The 22,268-nt window shown below is 39.5% G+C and overlaps 1 pseudogene; it reads left to right on the top strand.

Annotated features, from left to right (window-relative positions):
• The first annotated feature begins 16,589 nt into the window (after nt 1–16,589).
• Nucleotides 16,590–16,703, top strand: LOC150094073 (U2 spliceosomal RNA; annotated as a pseudogene).
• The last annotated feature ends 5,565 nt before the right edge of the window (nt 16,704–22,268 follow it).

Raw genomic sequence — 22,268 nt, 5'->3', positions numbered from 1 at the left:
TATCTTTGTTCGATGTTTTTGATTTCTTTTAAGGTGTTTATGTGTGTTTCTTGTATGAGCAGGACTTGTATGTTCCTCTGTTGCATTATTGTTAGTATTTATTCCTGTTTTCTGGGGTTTCTAAAACCCTGTGTATTGAGAGTTGCGATGTTTATGTGTGCTCTCATTTTTTGGTTTGTTTCCAAGCCTCCCTTACCATTTTCTCACCTATAAGTATGACTTTAGCCATTTCTGGATGTTTTTTAATGCCCCACTTTTCGGCATGCTGATTCAAGATTGTTGTCGAAGTCGGGGTCTATGTCTATTTTCTGTGTATCCCATTCAAATTGGGCCTTTGCCTCTCTTTTATAATGCCCTTGGGTTAATGTTATATAGGTGGGCTCTGTGATTCTCTCCTTTGCTTCGTCGAAACATTTATGTTCGAGAGTAAACATGATTTTGTTTCCTGCTTTGCTTCTCGTGTTTGTTGGGGTTTTCACCTTTTGAATTTTTTGGGGGGTTATTGCTTCTATAATTACTGTTTTCTGGGTCTCTATGGTGGGATTTGTGGAGTCGATAGCTTGTTCAGCATTCAGCCTGGGACATTCTGTATCGACTGTTGGTTCCTGAGGTTCCATGTTGGGATTTGCTTCATCTGTCGCAGTGATCCCGGTTGTTTCTTCGCTGTTTGGTGTTGTCAGGACGATATCGTCAAAGCTGACCTCTTTTGGTTCCTGAGGTTCTTCTGCAGTTTGATTGGGACTTGCAGTGGTCCCAGTTGTTTCCTGATTTTCAGGTCTGTTCAGGATGGGGAACTCTGTTTCTTTGCTTTGCTCAGTATTGATCCCGTTTGTTTCCCCATTCTCTCTTGTGGGATTTGCTGTAGTTGTTTTTTTATCTTTTTTGCACTCCCAACTTTTGTGGTGAATGGAGTAGCATCTGGTGCATTGCTGTTGCACACCGGGGTAGTTCATTACCAACTTCCAACCAGCGATTGTGAGAATATTTGGGACTGGTGATTCCATTATCATGTTAATTGTAATGTTTCCGGATTGTGCGGCCGGGAAGTCTTTATATACATGTCGTGTTATTTGTACGTCTTTTCCGTAGTAAAATAACGTTGATTGTATCCATTCGTCCTTTAATTCAATAGGTACTATTTGAACCCTAATTGTTTTTCTTTGAATACCTACTGATTGTGCCTTTATCTGCACGCCATTAATAATAAATCCACCAAGAAGGATATCACGAGAGCTTTCTGATTTTAGTGTAACTTGGAATCGGTTCCCGGGGAACGAAGTGATCCAAGTTATTTCGTCGTTGTTCTTAAAAATACCAGAGATTCCTTTAAGAACATCTCGTGGGTTGATTTGATCTTCGGAGGGGATTTGAAACTGTATTGTGTTTGGTCGTTCGAGGTTGTAGGGTATACCAGGAATATTTAAGGGGCCTGAAAAGGGTGTAGGTTTCCGGTGGTCAGACGAGTTGGGTTTTCCTTTGGCTATTTGGGCGTATGATATCATTTTGATAAATCAGGGGTGTAAATTTGTCTAAACCCGGGGGGTGGGGGTGTTCCTGTATGGTGTTGTAGGGTGTAATGTTCCCACCAAAATAAAGTTAAAGGAAAAACTTTCCCCATGTATACTTCGTTAACTCGCTTTGTGGCTGTGCCATGATGGTGGTAGCTTCTGGGCTGTTGCCCTTCCACTTGATCTCGAAACCTGGAGCTGGAACACTGGAACTCTGGGACTGGAACTGGCAAAACTCCTCAGGAACAGATACTACTATTTCGAATAGCCTTGGAGCTCTCCCTCTGGTCCGCGACGGCGAAAAACCGTAATCCGAAAAAGCATAGATACTACACTTTGATCTTAGCCAAAAGGCCGAGAAGCGAACGGTTAAGAACAGATCAGTCGAGTACCGATCACTTTAAAAGTTACACGGTGTTACCCGTCATCATTTCTGTTGCGAGCTGAAAAGTTCGACTTTGAAGGGTAAACTTAGGCGGTTTAGCAAGGAATGCTACTTAATGTGTCTTGGCTGGAAAAAAAAAAAAATAAATAAAAAAGGTCTTTGGCGTTGTGTGTGAACTTTTAGACTGTGACGCTGGCTTACATGTGGGAAGCGGGGTACCTCTGAACCCCCCCCCCGTGGCCCGTCATGCCAGTGGGTGACACTCTGAGGCACAGGGATGGGGGAGGAGACTTTAGGGGGGGTTAGTATTTTGTTGTGGATTTTAAGGCATGCGTAAGGTTGTCGTTGGTTTGCGTTTAGATAGGGCAAAGCACTAAAGGGGGGGGTTACAGTTTAAGTCTTACCTTGCCGTTCCACAGGTAGGCAATGTTACCTGGGGAGCACCAATGTACGTGGAACTTTGCAGGGCCTTCGTCTAAGAGCTTCATCTCGAGGTAGGTTTTAACGGAGGATCGACAGCTTCTGAGGATATCAGAGAGGCCATTCCTTTGTTTCTGGAATAAGGCCACATTCCTGATTTTCCAGATGGGGAACCTAAATTCTATGATTGTGTAGAGGAGGAGATGCTTTTGCTTCTTGCTCATGGTGTCGGGGACTTCCGTAAGGTTAAGAGCCTGGTTGGGGGGGTGATGGTGGTGTCGAACCTATTTCCGACGAGTCTCCACACGGCTCGAGTAGTAAAACAATGGAAGAAGATGTGATCTATTGTTTCTGTCTCCGTGCAGAGACACACTTGTCTGATGCGTGCGTATTCCACTTGGAGACGCGGTAGTTGACAGGGAGAATGCTGTGGGAAATTTTAAAGTTCAAGTCTCTCCTTGTGGTATATACAGAAATTCAAGGGTATTATTTTGCCAGGTGGTCTTCTGTTCGTCCGTGAGAGGTGCAGGGTCTTTGAGGTTCCTTAACCAGTTGTAAATTGCTGGCCTGGGGTAGGCGGCAATGTTGGTCCCTTCCAGGTGGGGCGTTAACGCTGCGATGGTCTCGAGTATGGGTTTGTATTGATCCGGGGGAAAAGGGCTTGCGGCCCGGTATAGTTGACGTTGAGGAACTTAGAGTACCTCGTTCCCAGCCAGTATTTGGTGAGTCCGTGGCAGATGTGAAGGGGGTTATTTATCGTTTTAACTAGAGTGTCAACCTTTACTGCTGTTATGGCTTCTGAGAGAAGGGATATGTTAAGGCCTCCTTGCTCAGTGGGTCTAGACATTTTGAAGCGTTTAATTTTATCCTTCTGGTTTTCCCAGAGGAAGTTGAACATGCTTTTTTTCGAATTTCTTTAGGGCTATTTTGATGTTGATTAGGGGGGAAGGTGTAATACAGTATCACTGGGAGCATTAGCTGCTTGATTATATGTGCGCGTCCTCTGAATCCGATAGAGCAGGAGCTCCACTTTTCTTTGATTTCTAGAAGTTTCCCTTTCACTAAAGCATCTGTGCAGTGGGAATTTTGGTTGTTAAAACCGATGCCGAGAATTTGGATTGTTGAGGTGGGGGGAATTCCCCCCCCCAGTCTCCTATGCGTAACTTGGTGGTTTCCCCTTGGCTGATTTTGGAGCCGGAGGCTCTTTCGAAGATACTGATGGAGTGGGAGAGGCCTTCTTGGGAGCTGGTGTTCCTCGTGATGACTGTGATATCGTCAGCATACAGGAGACATTTAAGTGGGCCGCTGGCGGGTTTAGGGAGTTCCACACTTTTAATTTCTGGGTTCCGTCTTATATGGTTGGCGAGAAGTTCGATGTATATTACGTACAGTGCAGGGGACAGGGGGCACCCCTGTCGGACTCCTCTTCCGATGTGAATGGGGTCTGTTAAAATGTCGTTGATTGTAATCCGGCTGTTGATATCCTGGTAGAGGGTTTGGATAAGGTGAATGAAATTAGGGCCGAAGCCATGGTACCTTAGTGTTTCAAAGATGAGTAGGTGGGATACCCGGTCTAAAGCTTTGCTCTGATCCAAGGTTATTAGGGTGGTGCTGCCTCAGTGTGCTTCAGGTAATCGATGGTGTCCCGAATAAGGGCGATGTTATGCATCGGGCCTCGGCCGGGTACCGCACATGCTTGTTCTTTCTGGATGATGGTGGAGAGGGTACTGGAGAGGCGATTAGTAATGTATTTCGACAGGATTTTATAGTCGCTGTTTAGCAGGGTTATTGGCCGCCAGTTGCTAACATCTGTGGTGTCTCCTTTTTTGGGGATAAGGGTGATAATGCCCGTTCTCTGAGAGTCGGTGAGTTTCCCTCGGGTGCCACAGTAGTTGAACACCTCGAGTAGGACAGGCCCTAGGAGGGGTCAGAATTATTTGTAGAAGTTGGGGGGAGGCTGTCGCTGCCTGGGGGCAGTATGTTTAGTAGAGCTCTTGATGGCAACCTTGAGTTCTTCTAGGATGAGAGGTTTTTCTAAACGGTGGCTTTCTTGCTCAGAGATTTTGGCTGTGTGAGCCAACAGTCTAGGCCAGAGGATGGTTTCCGTTGGTTCGGGGTGATAGAGCCGGGAATAGTAGTCCTTGAACGCTCCCATGATGTGATCTTTCTCCTGTGAGAGCACGTTGTTGTACCTTATTTCAGTGATGTTTTTTCCGACTCTGTCGTTCTTAATCTGTTGGAAGAAGACTCTATTGAAGGTTTTCTCCACCAATACCTTCCCCACACGGGCTTTAATCTGTAGCAGTTTAATGTCTTGTTCGAGGGAGATGATCTCGTTTTGATAGCGTTGGATGGTGTGCTGTATTTGCGGGATGTTCTTGTTGTTGCTTCCCTTTTGGAAAATGGCTATTAGTTTATATATAATTTACTTATCTTTTCCCTCTGCTTCTTCCGGATACCGACTTCGAGTTTTCGCAGAGTGTGGCTGCACTGGAGTTTGATGTTTTCCCACAGGTTTGCTTTGTTCTCCTGGTTGCAGTCGGTAAGAAGATTTGTAAGGAGAAGGTTAACCTCTGTTTTGACTTCTGGAAGGGAGAGGAAAGCGGGGTCACATCTCCAGTAGCCTCTCCCATAGAAACTTGACGTTGGAAGTTCCAGGGATAAGTTAACTGCTGCGTGGTTGGAGATGCGGGTTGTTTGGGTAGAGGTGATGGTAAAGATGCTATGTACGGCTTCGATTAGGGTTTGGGAAATATAAAATCTGTCTAGCCTGGAGCTCACGTTTCTGCTGTTCCGCCAGGTGGTGCTCTTTTTTCCTGGGTGCAGAATGTTCCAGGGGTCCGCCAGGTTCAACTCGTGGCAAAGTTCGAAGAGCTGGTATTTTCCCACGTCACCTTAGTTGGGGTCTCCGCCTTCTTTATCTAGTTGGGTATCGGTAACACAGTTGAAGTCCCCCCCCCCCAAAAAAAAAATAATTTCGTCCGTACCCTCCAGGTAAGGGAAGAGGGATGAAAGGAACTTCTTCCTGTCGAGTTTCGCTGTAGGAGCGTAAACGTTGACCATGGTGATCTTCCTGTTTTGAAGAAGGGTGTGAACGGCGATGACTCGCCCGTCTTGGTCTCTTTTAGAGAAGAGGGATTTCCCCTGGAAGCGGGGGCTGAAAAGGATTGCCACGCCTTTTCTTCGGTTTGTACCGAAGTTCCAGTAAGTTTTGAACTGCCATTTCCTTTCTAGAATTTTGACTTGGCTTATTTGATGAATGTGCGTTTCTTGTAGGAAAGCAACATCCCAGTTAGACTGTGACATTTGGTGGTGCAACCAGTCTTGTTTCCATTGGTTATTAAAGCCTTGTATGTTCAGGGTAATTATTCGCGTAGCCGAGGTATCCCCCATTACTCCACTTTAGGTGCGGGAGGGGGGGGAGGAACGAGGTCGCTCCTACTTTTGGTTTTTTACTTTCCTTGGATGTTGAGTTTTTGGGTTTCACGACTATGGGATCGACTGCGGCCTCGCTTGGAGTGCGAGTCTTCCCCCCCGAGCGGGCTCCTTGACTGATGGAATGTCTCCTTCGAGGAGGTTGAGATCCCTCAACGATATTAAATCATCAGGGCTGGGGGGGGGGAGTCTCTCGCTTGGATGCGCGGGGTTGTCTTCCGTTTCGACGTCGGTTTCCATGTCGCTAGGGGAGTCGCCGCGGTATCCCCTGACCGAGTCATTTTCCGAGATGCTTGGCGAGGTTACTTTGTCGTCTTTTGGGGACTCCGGCTGGTCAGCTACCGGGAACTCTTCGCTTAAGTGAGCGGGATTTGTGGAGACTGTTGGTATGGCTTCTTCCAGTTCGTCTGGGTCAGCTGGGTAGGCTTTGGATAGGTCTTCAGTTGCCTGTTGTTGTAAAGCTAGTTCCTTGGTTGCTTTGGAAGGGTTTACTTGTCTTGACAGTCGGGTACGCCTGGGTTCCTTGACCGCCGCCGCGTAGGAGTTGTTGTTTGCATTGGTTGCACTTGAAATTTCAGGGGCACTTTGTTCCTTCAACGTTGGAAATTCTTGTGGTGCAGGCCCATTGCATTCGAATTTCTTGTGCGACAGGTCTTTGCATAACGCACAAGGGGCTGTGCAGGTTAGTTGAGAGTGGCCTATTATGCCGCAATTCCCGCATTTGTTTTGGGGGCAGTCTCTTGCCGTGTGACCTTCGAGTCTGCAGCGGCTGCACAACTTGGTCATGCCCGTGTAATTGACCATCACTACAAAACCTTTAATATTAATAAAGTTAGGGACTGCCTTCTTCATTTGAAGCTTTACAGCTACTTTGTCTCCAATTTCTATGTTAGGGTATTTGGCGAATTTTTCCCTAATAATTTCTAATACAGTACCGTAGTCGTTGAAGGTGGATCTCAGGGTATCGTTGTCTATCTCGGCGGGTAGTTTCCTTAGGGAAATGATCTTAATCTACGTCTTAGAAATACTTGGTAATATCCTCTTAGCTGGAGGAAAAATTTACTCTCAGTGCTATCGAGAAGAAAGGGGAGAACACTAAAGTGCCCCAGGCTGTAGTGCAGAATATGTCAAGAATGTCTTGTTTCCTTTTCGATTGTTGATTACCTCTATTCTAACAGAATTACTGATATTTCGTTTACATGCTTATGCATTATTTATGACAAAATAATTGCTTAATTTATAACGATCAGTTTCACTTTTATTATCAAAAATTAGAAATTAAATCATACAATTATCTGGAAAAAGAGGATTTGAATTATTTTCAAAGAAAAGGTGCATATGCGTTTCATAATCTTCTTTTTTTTTGGGGGGGGGGGGGCGTTTGGACCTAATCAATCTGCGGATATTTCAGATAATTTATTTCATAAATCCTTCGCAAGACAGCTGTTGCAAACGTAAATCACTTGGGGAACATACCCATTCATTTTAGTGTAAAATAGTAGCAAAAGTTCAGTTACTTTAGATATGTAATCGAGAAGAAAATGTTATGTCTGAGATAAGAATCTTACGTGAATAATTTTTCTGACATGATTTCTCTATTCGTTATAATGTAACCAATTTCTTTTCCACTGGCTGAATTTACAATGTTCTTTCTTTGTGTTTTGAAGAGAAAGTGCAAATTACTTTTTTCTTACTATTTTTGCCATTATAACATCTCATATAATTATAAGAGTGACATTTTACCGTTTTTCTCCCACACGAGACACAGAAATAAGGTAGTAATAATACTGTTGATTCTGCCAAACTTCATTGTAGCAGAAATTTTTATTACAAAACTTTGTAATATATATATATATATATATATATATATATCTCCGAAACAAGAAATTTGGAACCCATATCACATTAATGTTGAGTGTTGGCAAGGTGAAAATGTTCCTCTTATTATTTATATATTTCATTTATTAACTAGGGGGCTATGCCCAATTGCCCAATCCCCCGTGTTCCGGTATGGTAGGCCAGTTCTCTTTCAATTGTGATAACTCGAAAGGGGGTTCAGCCCCTGAATTCTGATGACTCGAATTTTGAAGACTCGACACTCAGGGTAGCCCCTGAGGTTCAAAACGTTTCGATAAACATGACATAAAAAGGCTTATCATTTTATATATATATAGGGTAGATTTTATTTCATTATTTTTTATTGTTTTAATGAAACACTTTACCTGGAATACTCTTTCCAGTTTCTCTGTGTCATAAAAAGAACTTAAAAATTAGCCTTCAAGATGAAAAAGAAACAGTGCATTCGGGTATCCCTCTATCAATATTTGTAGTCCTGAAAAGGACTGTTTTGATGGTCTTGAAAACAAACATTTTTTATTTCATACTGTTCAGAATTTAAAATTCTTGAACAGCGTGGAACATCTTGAAGCAAGGGTAAACATACAAAGCAGTTTTACACTCAGGGCACCAGATTTTTGTTTCCTTTCTGATATTTTTTTATTACATACATAACATTTGTGTGCAGGTTTTTTTTTTATTAGCCGTTGGTGGTAGATTTTCGGGATAATGGTTGGAGTTAGCAGCGTTCAACCTCAGATGTCTGGCGGGATTTCCTGTTTTTCTGCTTGCTGAAGAAGGTGCATTTGCATGCAGCAATGCTTTCGCAATTTTTATTCTGTATTCTAGATATGTTATGGTAGACAAACGTTTTTTGTTGTACAGGAGGAAACTGTTCCAAATAACAAAATCCAATACATGTCCAAACACTTTTTTGTAATATTTTTATGCTGTTTCCTCATTACAGAGTAGAATGAGAGCTGCTGATCACACCTGTCGACTCCACCCATAGTGTCGTTGTATGCACACACAGCAATGGGTTTTTCTTTCTTCAAACCATGCTTCTCCACTGATTCCGTTGATGGATTCTGCAGGAAAGACATCAGAAAAACATAATTTTTGTCTTTCCAACATAGTGCAAAGACTTTCCCTCGCTGATAAGTTCGGATTTCTCCCTTCGATAGCTTTCCTGAAGCCAGATCTGGAGGCATATTCGCCTTTTTGTATTTACAGTACCATAACTATCTGTACGGTGCTGTAAAAGCAAATCACCGAGTTCAGGACACATATAGTAATTATCCATTATAATGCAGTAACCTTTCCCCAGTAAAGGGTCTAGTAACTGCATTACTGCATGCATCGACAAGGGGAGATCCGAATATTTATCATGCTCGATTACAGTTTGCTTTCCCGTGAAATCCCAAAGATATTCACTTTCCGATTCGCAAAGCATAAAAATTTTTACTCCATACTTCGCTTTCTTTTTGGGAATATACTGCTTACATTTCAGTCTACCTTTGAATGGCATAATTCTTTCATCAATACTCAAGTCTCTCTCAGGAATGTAGAGTGATCTACATTTCTGATAGATTTTCATCAGAAAATCATAAATTTTGTTGAGGACTGGGCAAGGATGTGTTGCCTGATTGTATTCCTCATTATTCTGAAAATGCAAATACTTCAATAGGAGACTGAATTGTTTTTCAGTCATAACATCACGAAACATTGGCGTGTTCAGAATCCAGTCTGTAGACCAATACATTTCGAGAGCGGGCTTTCGAAATGCATTTCGAAATTTCGGGTTTCCACTTTCTTTGTTCTGATATTGCATTTGAAGGATGACAGTGATTTTAAATATTAATTTCACCTATATCCGAATATCACATAATTTCCTGATTTATAATAATCAAGAAATATGTATATTGTCTGATTTTATAATTTGCTAATTTATAATAATCACCACATAGTTTCAGTATCGAAAAATTAAAGTTATGTGGAACAATTACTAGAGAAAAATAACGAATTAAATAAAAACTGTACCTATGTTTCATAACAGTTTTCGGGTGTGTGATAGTAATGCAACCGGGGGGGGGGGGGTTAATCTATCAGAGGCGAAATAAAGTTCAATTCTATTGTAAAAATATGGAAATGAAATTTCACATTTGATATACATATTTTGAATGATAAAAATAAGCAAATGTATCGCTTACTTTAAAAATTGGGGAATAAAATATCTGAATTATGCAGAAAATATAAATTTAAATCATAACTGTTAATTTTTTTTTGTAATAACCAATTATACAAGGAAACCAAGAAAATGAAAGTACAAAGAACAGTAGATCACTATACAACATGAAGAAAAAATTTAGTAATATGATTAAAGAATTTCATGTTATTCTCTATAAAGCAAAGTTGCTCAAGCGTGTCCTAAAGGAAATGTGTGAAGTATTATTCGATTTCGATGGTTTTGTACAAAAATAAAAATAATATAATCTGGAACGTCGGCAGCCGATTTTCTTTTTTTTTTTTTAAAGAATATTTCAAATAATTATCGTGAATTAATTTCTTCGAGAACAAAGAAAAATCTTTTGTCTAGTAAGCGATTAGAAAAAAATTAGTGCAAAAAAAATAAAAAATTAAATTGGTTCTCCTAGGTAAGGCAATATTTAAGTGAAGAAATTATGCAATACCTTTATTTTGTCCAGAAGTTAAAATCGTATTGTACAATAAAAAGAGAAAACAAAAATATAAATAATTTCTCTATTTTTAGTCTACCATATATAACTAAAATCCAGTTAACCAGTATGGAACAAGAAAGTCCGTTTCTTGTTATAGGCAACTGAGAGGCAGCTATGAACGAGAGATAATCCGATTACCCGTTCTCTTCAGCGTGAGGGTTTATCACACCTTCTAATGGACATGACAGTCAAATTGCAAGTCTTATCCAGGTTCTTTAATATCCAAGGGTATAGTGTCATGGCGAGCTACGCAGGCATGACAAGATTGTGCAGTCGTTGCCGACTTGGCGGCCATACGGCAAGAGACTGTCCCCAGAACAGGTGTGGGAATTGCGCCATTGTTGGTCATTCCCAACTAACGTGCTCTGAACCATGCAAGCTTTGTGGGAAAAATGAACACAGAAGATATCAGTGCACAAATGGCAACGTGACAACGTCACCAGAGGACCCCCCTCCCAGTAAAGAACTGCTCACCAAAGTGATACCTACTAAAGAAGTAGAAAATTCTCCCACCCCTACAGTAGCTCCAAATCCCATTGAAGAAAGGTCACACCCAGTAGAGTCCAGAGAAACAGAGATCGAACCACATGCAGAAGTAACAGAGACCACCCAAGGCCAATCTCCACTCAAAAGGTTCCCAGAGAGCGAAGAATCCTCAAGCGACGAGGGAATGGAAATAGGCAATAATAATAATAATACCAACCAGCCAAAAAGAAACAAGACAGAAACACAGGGTAAAACAAAACGGCCAGGAAGCCACACTGAAGGAGAAGCAAAGAAGCCAAGACCAGGAGAAACAACTACGTCAGAAGATTTAGAATCAGGGTTTCTATTAGAATACCACAAAAATTCCGATCCGAAGGTGCTAGAAAGCTACCAACAGGGATTTAAATCAGTAAAAACCCCCATTTTCCTTCACTAAGCCAAATGTCTTAGGTCTTGAATGGGGGCCTTTTTTCATTAAAGATGCACTCCAATTCTCGACGGAGGACGCAAAATCCATGACTTTCCTTAATGAGGACATAAGACAGTCAATTCAACTCACCCTTTCTGAGGTAGTTAAAACAAGAGGGAAGGAAATAGCTACCATAATTACCAAGAACTGGCGCGAAGAGAAAGCAAAGTCGACCAAACTGGTCCAACCCCCCACACAATAGAGATGTTAAAATTTATATAAAATACCAGGAGCTGGCGGCGTGGTCCTGTCGGGTCATAACAGGCTGCGCCAAACCCATACAGGGTTACCCTTAGAGGCCTAAACTTAAATACCCACCACCTCAATGTTAACCCCCACTCCCCGTTGCGGCGAGGCCTCGCCCGCTCTAGCCCCGGGGCAACCCAGAATGAGGGAGGGTAACTGTAAACTCAAGCCAATGAAGTTAAACACAGAGGCAAAGTTATTAATATTAAGAAACAGGTAAAGTAGCTGGTAAACTGCTACCGTGAGGGAAGTTTCCACTCACTCCTAAAAGCAGCGTCAAGAAAATTGCTAGGAAACAACAGATTATAGACTCTGTTTTCACAAAGTTTACCCTTCCAAGTAGAGCTATCTAGCTCGAAACAGACATGATGACTGGGTAACATCATTTAACTCTAAAGTGATGGGCTACTAGTATCTTGGGCTACTAGTCTGATCTGTTCTTATCAACTTAATATCTGATACGGGTTCCATCGGAGCCCAAGATATTAAGTTGATGGGATATAGAATTAGAGTACTATCTGTTATTTTACAGTACTAACAAGGTCTCGAATGACCTAAACCCCGGACTGGGGAAAGTATTTTTTTCAGAAGTGCTAGTAGCTCTCACATTGCACTGGTTCCAACCTAGCTTGTAACCTTTATCCCCTCTGCACGATACGTGCAAGACGATATATAGCCGTCAGGCTCCACCGGCAACGAAGACCAGTGGTGGTTGTATGATATACAGGCAGGGATAAAGGATAAACAAGCTGAGACCAAGTGAGCTCTTCACAACCCCCCGTAACAGTTGCAGTTCTACTGTCTACTATAAGATGTGGAACTCTCCAACACTGCTAAAATCATTGGGTAGTATAGTATCTGTTCTTACCATCTTTTTTAGCATTGCTGCCTTTATAAAGCAATGACTGTATAGTATCTGCTCTTGCCATCAGAACTGTTGATCATTTATAGTGACAATCATGGCAAATAGTAAACTTGACAGAGATTTAACGGTCAGATATACATTTAAGAAAGCATTTCAGCCATAAGTCATCACTGACGCTCTAGTTGATATTGTAGGAGTTGACAATCTCAAGAATATAAATTGCTGGGATTTTCAGAAGGGTCTTTATTAAGTAATCACCAATAATTATAAGGCAAAAGACAAGTTGATAGAAACTGCAATTGTTTTAGAAAATGAAAAGTTTTTTCCCATCACGACGGATGGCGGTGGTCTTAAATTCGTTTATTTGAGAAAACTTCCATCAGAAATTGGTGACCAAACTTTGAAGTCAACATTCCAAGAATTTGGCTCGGTCCTAGCAGTGGTCCGAAGCAATTTTATCAAGTACCCTACAATTGAACAAGGAGATAAAATTTACATAAAAATAAATATGAAAAAGACAATTCCAAATTTTGTTACCATCAAAGGTTACCTTGTAATGGACAACTATCCAGGAATGAAAAGACTTTGCAGTAGATGCCAAAAAGAAGCTCACTCTGCAAAAGACTGTCCTTCAAATATATGTGGTAACTGTTCCATAGTAGGGCATTCACAACTGAGTTGCATTGCACCATGCAACTCAGTTGTGAATGCCCTAAATCCAATATTGGGAGCCTTTCTCATAAGAAATCCCAGTGTCCAAAGTCTAAAAAGTTAGTAGTTTCTTTAGAAGACTTTCCACCCCTACCTGCTACTATGAGAAATGCAAACAGTGAACTTGAATTTAAAAATAATCTTATTTCAACTAACGGAAAGGCTATCACAGGTGCCCAAGACAAAGAACAAGTTTTTAATTTAGAAGAAGAACAAACTATCTCTTCTCTAACTGAGAAGAGATAGTTTGTTTGGGGATACACCGGGTCGGTTACAGTTAAGGAATCCCAAAAAGGAACTAAAAGAATAGACATAATCACAACAACAGAAATGTACCAAAAGAAAAATGCAAACCCCTGTATGGATTACAACACAGAAACCCATATGGAAGCTCTCCGTCTAGAACGACGCTATAAGTCACTAATAAACACCACAAAACAAAAGGATATTGAATCTGAAGATTTCCACACAATATTTAAAGATCAAGAAATAATACAATCTGAACTTAACACAGGTCCACCTCGATCAAATAAAGAATGCCTTGACAATTATGAGATAGTCATGGAAAGTTTACTCAATATAACTCTGCATCTGAAAAATCACCAATTGATAAAGTATATAACATGTGTGTTTACTATGCCGAATTAAAGAAATTTTTAGAAGAAACACTTAGTCTATAAAGATAGACTTTAAGATATTTGAACAGCCCATGGTCATAACTGAAGATATAAATACTCGATATGCAGGAGATACAGGTCCTAAAAGGACAAGATCACTAAATAGTGAAACAAATAGTTCTCATGCATCTGATCAAAAAAAGAAAAAAGTTCAAAAAAACAGAATCGTAACTCTGCCTCTCCTTAATTTAAATTTCCCTTTTATTAACAACTCACTTGAACAACCTAGGGTTATAATTGAAAACAAGAATACTGGACCCAAAAGGACAAGGACACCAAATAGTTCTCATGCATCTGACCAAAAAAAGAAAAAAAAGTACAAAAAATAAAATCATAAATTTTCGATTTTTTATTTAAAGTTATAAATTTTAACAATACGTAACAATATATTTAAATTAAAAGTAATCTTACTATAATTTTTCTGTTTAACGTTTACATTTTTCTCTTCGTCTTTGTTCTCTTGGGAAGTTACCTTGTGAACTCCTCAAGACAAGAAGTCTTTTTTTGCTGAATAGCAAAGACAATCAATGACGTTATATTCTGAGGTTGTCTCCTGCTAAAGTATTTAGTTAAATTTTACTCCACAGTTTAGATTATAAAAATAAAGGTTATACTGCAACCTTACGGAGATGGTTTTCTCACCACTCAATGAAATGCAGGTTTAGTCTAAAGTTAGTTTTATGAAAATCTGTCGTCTTTAAAGTTTACCCACATTTCTAGAGCTCTTTAGCTCTAAAACAGAAATGATGACTGGGTAAATACACCAAAGTGATCGGTACTAGTCTGATCTGTGCTTTTCCAGTTTAATATCTGATACGGGTCCCGTCTAGGGCCAAGATATTATTAAGTTGGTGGTCTAAGATTTAGAGTAGTATCTGTTATTTTACAGTACTAACAAGGCCTCGAATGACCTAAACCCCGGACTGGGGAAAAGCCAAACACTTATTTTTTTTTCAGAAGTGCTAGTAGCTCTCACATAGCACTGGTTTCAACCCAGCTTGTAACCTTTTCCCCCTCTGCGCGAAACGTGTAAGAGGATATATAGCCGGCAAGCTCCACCCGCAACGAAACCCAGGTGACCAAACTTTGAAGTCAACATTCTAAGAATTTGGCTTGGTCCTAGCAGTGGTCCGAAGCAATTTTATCAAGTACCCTACAATTGAACAAGGAGATAAAATTTACATAAAAATAAATATGAAAAAATCAATTCCAAATTTTGTCACCATCAAAGGTTACCCGTAATGGTCAACTATCCAGGAATGAAAAGACTTTGCAGTAGATGCCGAAAAGAAGGTCACTCTGCAAAAGACTGTCCTTCAAATATATGTGGTAACTGTTCCATAGTAGGGCATTCACAACTGAGTTGCATTGCACCATGCATCAATTGTGGGAGCCTTTCTCATAAGAAATCCCACAATCGATGCATGGTGCAATGCAACTCAGTTGTGAATGTCTCCTGCTAAAGTATTTAGTTAAATTTTACTCCACAGTTTAGATTATAAAAATCCAAAGGTTATACTGCAACCTTACGGAGATGGTTTTCTCACCACTCAATGAAATTTTAACCAAAGTCTAAAAAGTTAGTAGTTTCTTTAGAAGACCTTCCACCCCTACCTGCTACTATTAAAAATACAAACAGTGAAGTAGAACGTATAAGTATTCGTCCTTCAACTAATCAGAAGGTTATTACAGTTGCTCAAGAAAAAGAACAAGTGTTAAATTTGGATGCAGAAGAACAACATATCTCGTCTGTAACTGTAGCAAATGTTGGGGACACAACAGGGTCAGTTACACCGGAAGAAAATCAAAAAGGAACTAGTGTAATAGAAAAAACCACAACAACAGAAATCTGCCAAAAAAACAATCCAAGCCCCTGTATGGATTACAACTCGGAAACTCATATGGAAGTCCTTCGTCTAGAACGACGATACAAGTCAATAATAGACATCTTAAAACGAAAGTCTAAGGAATCTGAAGATTTCTGCTTAATGGTTACAGATCAAGAATTAAAACAAGCTGAACTTAACACACGTCCACCTCAATCAATAAAAGAATGCCATGAATATTTTGAAAGTGTCATAGAAAATGTACAGCAGTTTTGCTTCTCAAATGAAAATTCACCAGTTCAAAAAATGAGCCATATGATCAATTACTATGTTGAAGTAAAGGCATTTATAAAAGAAACACTTAAAGTCTATAAAGAGAAAGTCAATGTAGATGAACAGCCTATGGTTGTATGTGAAGATATAAACACTCAATATCCAGGAAATATAGGTCCTAAAAGGACAAGAACACTAAATAGTGAAACAAATAGTTCCCATGCATCTGACCAAAAAAAGAAAAAAGTACCAAAAAAAAAAGTAAATTTGCTTTTTCTCTATTTCAAGTTCCTTTTTATCAATATTTAACAATGTATTCAAATTAAAACAATATTAATTAAAATTTTCTTTTCATTCCTGTTTTCTTGAGAGGTCACTTTATGTGCTTATCTGGACAACAGGACCTCTTTCTTTCCTTATTATTATCCAGTAGCAAAAACAACCAAAGACGTTATAATCTGAGGTTGTCTCCTGCTAAAGTTTTAAATTAATTGTTTCTCCACAGTTTAGATTATAAAAATCAAAGGTTATACTGCAACCTCATGGAGATGGCTTTCCTCACCAATCCACAAAATGCAGGATTAATCAAAAATTAGTTTTAGCAGAATCTATTTGTCTAAAAAGTTTACCCTTAAATCTAGAGCTCTTTAGCTCTAATACAGAAATGATGACTGGGTAACACCACACCAAAAGTGATCGGTACTAGTCTGATCTGTTCTTTCTCGGCCTTTTGGATAAGATCAAAGTGTAGTATCTGTGCTTTTCCAGTTTAATATCTGATACGGGTCCCATCGGGGCCCAAGATATTATGTTGGTGGGCTAACATTTAGAGTAGTATCTGTTGTTTTACAGTACTAACAAGGCCTCGAATGACCTAAACCCCGGACTGGGGAAAAGTCAAACAGAAGTGCTTTTCAGAAGTGCTACTTTTTTTCAGAAGTGCTAGCAGCTCTCACATTGCGCCAACCCAGCTTGTAACCTTTTCCCCCTCTGCACGAAACGTGCAAGAGGATATAGAGCCGGCAGGCTCCACCCGCAACGAAGACCACTGGTGGCTGTATGATATATAGACAGGGATAATGGAAAAAGAAACTGAGACCAAGTGAGATCTCTTCACACCCCTCCGTAATAGTTCCAGTACCACTGTCTACTATAAGGTAGAACTGCCCTACACGGCTAAAACTTTATGTAGTATCTGTTCTTTCAAAGTTTCAATCCTTTAGAATTGCTGTCTTATATAAAGCAGTTAAGGCTTAGAGTTACTAAGACTATTAGGTAGTATCTGTTCTTACCATCTTTATACCTCTCTTCATATAGCAGCTCATTAACTGATAACCACGTGTCTAAGCACGGAAATAGTAAACGATTACAGACTTAACTCTTAGATATACTTTCAAAAAGGCATTTCAGTCAGAAATAATCGCCGATTCTTTAGTTGACATTGTAGGAGTTGAGAATCTTAAAAATATAAATTGTTGGAATTTTCAAAAAGGCTTGTACGAGGTCATTACCCATACAACATAAAAGATAAACTAATAGAAGAAGGAATTATTTTGAAAAGTGAAAGTTTTTTTTCCCATTCTGTTGGCGGCAGTGGTGTCAAATTCATTTGTTTGAGAAAATTCCCTGCAGAGATTAATGATGAAACACTAACAAAAACTTTCCAAGAGTTTGGTTCGGTCTTAGCAGTGATCCGCCCCATTTCTAAAAGTATCCTCAAATAGAACAAGGAGACAAAATTTATGTTAAAATTAAAATGAATAAATCTATTCCTAATTTTGTTAACATGAAAGGGTACACAGTCATGGTCAACTACCAAGGCATGAACAGGCTGTGTAGCAGATACCAAAAAGAGCGCCATGCTGCGAGAGATTGCATTTTAAATAGATAGGGAAATTGTGCCATAATTGGCCATTCACAATTAAGTTGTAAAGAACCGTGCAACCACTGTGGAAATTCTTCTCACACAAGATTCCAATGTCCAAAACATCTTTAGTGTCTTTAGAGGAGTTCCCCCCTCTACCTACTGCAAAAAAAGATATTACTAGTCAGACTAAATTAAAATGTACTCCCTCTACAACAGATAAGAAGATTTCTGGTGTTGTAGAGGAAGGGAAAGCCTTGTATACTATACGACGTTTCTTCCATCTCTTAGCCTCCATGTTGCTTATGCGAATGAAGAGGCCTTGGTCCTTCGTCTTTCATCATCATTGGATCAACCACCTCACTCAGATTACCAACATGAATGCTTAAAGTCTCTCATTAATTCTCATCTATGTGGCATAGATATCATTGACCAGCTCAATAACTATCTCCAGGATGTATTTAAAGAGGTCCATCCACCTTCTCGACGTAGTGATACTCTTCAGACTTTAGGGCCCGTGTCTCATAGGAAGGAGAGAGTCTACAGAAAGAATAAGGCAATTGTGCAAAGTCTTTCCTTAATGGCGCCTCTCCTCCACCTCTTGAAGAAAAACATCAAGATTTTGTAAAATTTTGGAGCCCAGTTTTCTCTCCACTCCACTCCACTGCCACATTTTCCAGATACAGAGTGAGATCTAATCCACCAGCCGAAATTTACCAGCCAGTCTCCATTGAGGAGATCGAAATAGCTTTATCTACAGATTCATCTGCCCCAAGGCATGATGGCTTTCTGCATGCAGGCTTCGGAAGGTAACTTTGCAGATACTTCAGGACCTTCTTGACTTGTTTCTCTCTAGTAAGGTCATTCCTACCTACCTACGTTCTTCCAGAACCATCTTCATCCAGAAGAAGGAAACGTCAAGCAGCGCTTCAGAATTTCGTCCAATTACCATATATTACATCGTTTGTACCACAAAACTCTAGTTAAGTGGTGCTTAAGGGTCAAAGCTGTATAACTGAGAGGAGACCTCCACATAGCCTTTAAAGGAATGCGGAGAACCGACCAGGACTTCTGATCTAATGTCCAATCCACACATTCTCGTGATGCACCCTGTTGGGTATCTACTTGGATATTGAACGAACGAGGATGGGCTGGCAATTTTGGATTTAGCCGACCATTTTGTAATTCTTATTGGCTTAAACCAAATTATAAAATGATGGTACAACATGACAAAATTTCATACCGGATGGGGCGTCGCCCGGTTAAACAAGGCCCCCGTTGTTTTCACCAGGGAACCAGGGTGAACAGCAAAAAGTCAGCTACTGGAACAAATCTGAAAAAACACCCCAACCCAACATCACCAGAGTTAAAGATCAGTACTATCAACATAAGAAGCCTGAATGGCAAAGAAATGGAGCTAGCTGAGGAATTAGATAAGTACCAGATCGACATAATAGGGGGGACTGAAACAAAAAAAACAAAAACTGGTGATATCTTTCTGAGCAATAAATACAAAATGTTATATTCAGGCAATGACAATCAAGGAAAAGAAGGAGTAGCCATAGTATTCAACACTATATACAAGGCTAATCTTCTTGAATGGCAGGCAATCCCATGTAGAGTGTGATGTGGGGGAACTGGACAATGAACTGGACAAATATGAGAATGGGGGAACTGGACAATGAGACATATTTGTGCCTATGGTCCCAGAAGGTTCTACTAAGGCAGAAGTGGAGGAATTTTTTGAGGCTTTAGAAAAAGCAACTGACACAATGAAAAAGGAAAAGTTGGTCCTTGTTGGGGATCTAAATGGTAGCGTAGAAAATGATTGTCAGACATATAAAAATATTTTGGGAAAATTTGAAGAAAAGAGCAAAGCTAATAATAATGGCAAATACCTGTTGGGTTTCTACTCTGGACATGGACTGGTTATTACTAACAACATGTTCCAACATAAAAATGTGCACAAATTCACATGGAGAGAAAAGGCAAGAAATAAGAAAAGTCTCATTGACTATGTTATTGTTGATAGTGATGTTTACTCCCTGGTGCAGGACACCAGAGTGTACAGACTATTTGAAATTGGAAGCGATCACTATTTAGTCTTGAGCAGGATAAAATTGAATTTCATATTGAAATTCAATTTTTATTTATTTATTTTATTGTAACAGTTTACGTTTATTGTAAGCTTCCTATAATAGTACAAAATGTTTAGAATCATGTGTGTAACCTAAAAGCAACAGCTCATCCAGGTTACGATATGCATAAAGTTACAAAAATGTATGTAATGTGGTAAACAACATGTAAGAAAATAACATATAAGAAAGTGGTAAATAACATGTAAGAAAGTTTCAAAGCGAATAAAAGTTGAGCAGCTCTCAGATGTGAACTGTAGACTAACATACACAAAGATAATTGAAGGAAAAACGAAAGATTTTGAGAACAGGAACCAAACCTTGGAGATTCAGTGACAAGCCTTGAAGAAAACCCCGATTGATTCAACTAGAGAGGCATGTGGTGAGATTATATTCAAGGATAGAAAAATCAGAACTCCATGATGGACACAGGAAGTTAAAGAGGCAGTGAAGGAAAAGAAGAAAGCATATCAAAAGTTCCTGGCAAATAAGTCAGCTTGTGCTCTTAGAGAATACAGAGACAAATGTAAGAAAGCTAAACGCTGTGTAAAACTAGCTAAACAAAAATCATGGGAGGACTTTCGCAAGAACATCGAAAATAAATATCAAGAAGGTGGCAAAATATTTTGAAGGTTATTGAAGAAGCTTAGAAATGGAGGAAAGACTACTGTAAAAGGAGTTAGAGATGATAAAGGTGATATGAAAACGGGGGGAAAAGATATCCTTGAATTATGGAGTAATTACTTCGATAAATTGCTAAATAAAACAAGCAGTGACAGCACAGTGGTAAAAAACACTCAACAAGCATTCAGTCGGGAATACATATTCACACTTGAAGCCTTCAACCGCTTAAAATGTGGAAAGGCTGCAGGAGTAGATGATATTCGACCAGAAATGCTGAAGTATTAGATATATGAAGAGCCAAAGGCTTCAATTCGGCGACATATGACTTTAAGTTAAGGGATATTACATCCCATATCGTTTCTTAGCTGAATAAGAAACTCAAAGAGTTTCATGCGGAATATAGAAACTATATCAAGTTCGGCGACTCCAAGCGTAAGCAAATACCTGGATATGCAGCAATTGACCCTTAAGGTAGTGCCAGCTGAGGTAACTCATATCGAAGGTGGACCAAGCTCCGATCACTATTCTTGATATTTACCCATAATGTGAACTTAGCTCCTGCTGAAGTATGGTGGTATAAAAGTCTTGCAGTGGCTGCACTACATAGTTCAGAAGGCCTGGACAGAGCGACAAATTTCCGTTGATTGAAGTAGAGCTCTCATAATATCCATATATAAAAAGAGAAATAAAGATGAATGTGAGAATTACAGGGTTATTTCCCTACTGAGTGTTCCTGGTAATATATGCGTGTATATACTTGAGAAACGGCTGAGAAGAATTGTAGAAGAAAAGCTTGGTGAAGAACAAGCTGGATTCTGGCCAAATAGATTCTATCAGAATCAGATCTTCACTTTACTACAAATAGTGGATAAATCATGGGAATATAACAACGATCTCTATTTCAGTTTTGTAGATCTGGAAAAGGCATATGATAAGGTGCCAATAGAGAAGATATTCAATACGCTACAGTTATATGGTGTCAATGGAGCATTATATCAAGCAATACTTAGTCTTTATTTGAGTTGTAAGTCAGCAGTTAGAATTGAAGGAAGTACAGGAGGTACAGTAAGGCTTAATGTTAAGTCTGGTGTGAAACAAGGATGTACATTATCCCCTCTGATATTCATTATCTATATGGATCACATTATGAAGGAAAGTGGTATTAAACATGATATCAGAATTGGAGATGTTAATGTCAGCACTTTTCTTTATATACGATGTTATACTTATCAATAAATCCACTTCGAGTCTACAAGATTCCTTGACTAAATTGAATAACTGTTGTAATAGATATGATATGAAGGTCAGCAATAAAAAGACAAAGACAATGAAAGTAGGCAGAATCGCTGAAAATGTCAACTGTATTGTGAACGGAGAACCTGTGGAACAAGTAAAACTTTTCATCTACTTAGGCACGATTTTTACTGAAGATGGTAAACTAAATATGGAAATAGACAACAGAATCAGCAAAGCTGGTATGGAAGGAAGTCAATTGAATAAATTCATATGGAATAAAAGAGAAATTAGTCGGAACACTAAATTAGCTGTATACAAGACAGTGTTCAAACCAGTTTTAACTTATGGATCTGAGAGCTGGGTGAGAAGTAAAACACTTGACCAAACACTAGACACCGCAAATATGAGAGTCCTGTGAAAGGTTATGGGTGGGACGAAATGGCATCAATGGCATATCATATTAAAAACGAGGATATTAGAAAAGAACTTGATATTGTCAGCATCCAGGAATGCGTTAGCAGAGCTCATCTCAGG

The sequence above is a fragment of the Typopeltis vanoorti genome, chromosome 23 (genome assembly GCF_054136105.1).
Source record: "Typopeltis vanoorti isolate ZY-2024b chromosome 23, IOZ_Tvanoo_1.0, whole genome shotgun sequence".
Taxonomy (NCBI): Eukaryota; Metazoa; Arthropoda; class Arachnida; order Uropygi; family Thelyphonidae; genus Typopeltis; species Typopeltis vanoorti.
This window is presented reverse-complemented; position numbering and strand designations above follow the sequence as displayed.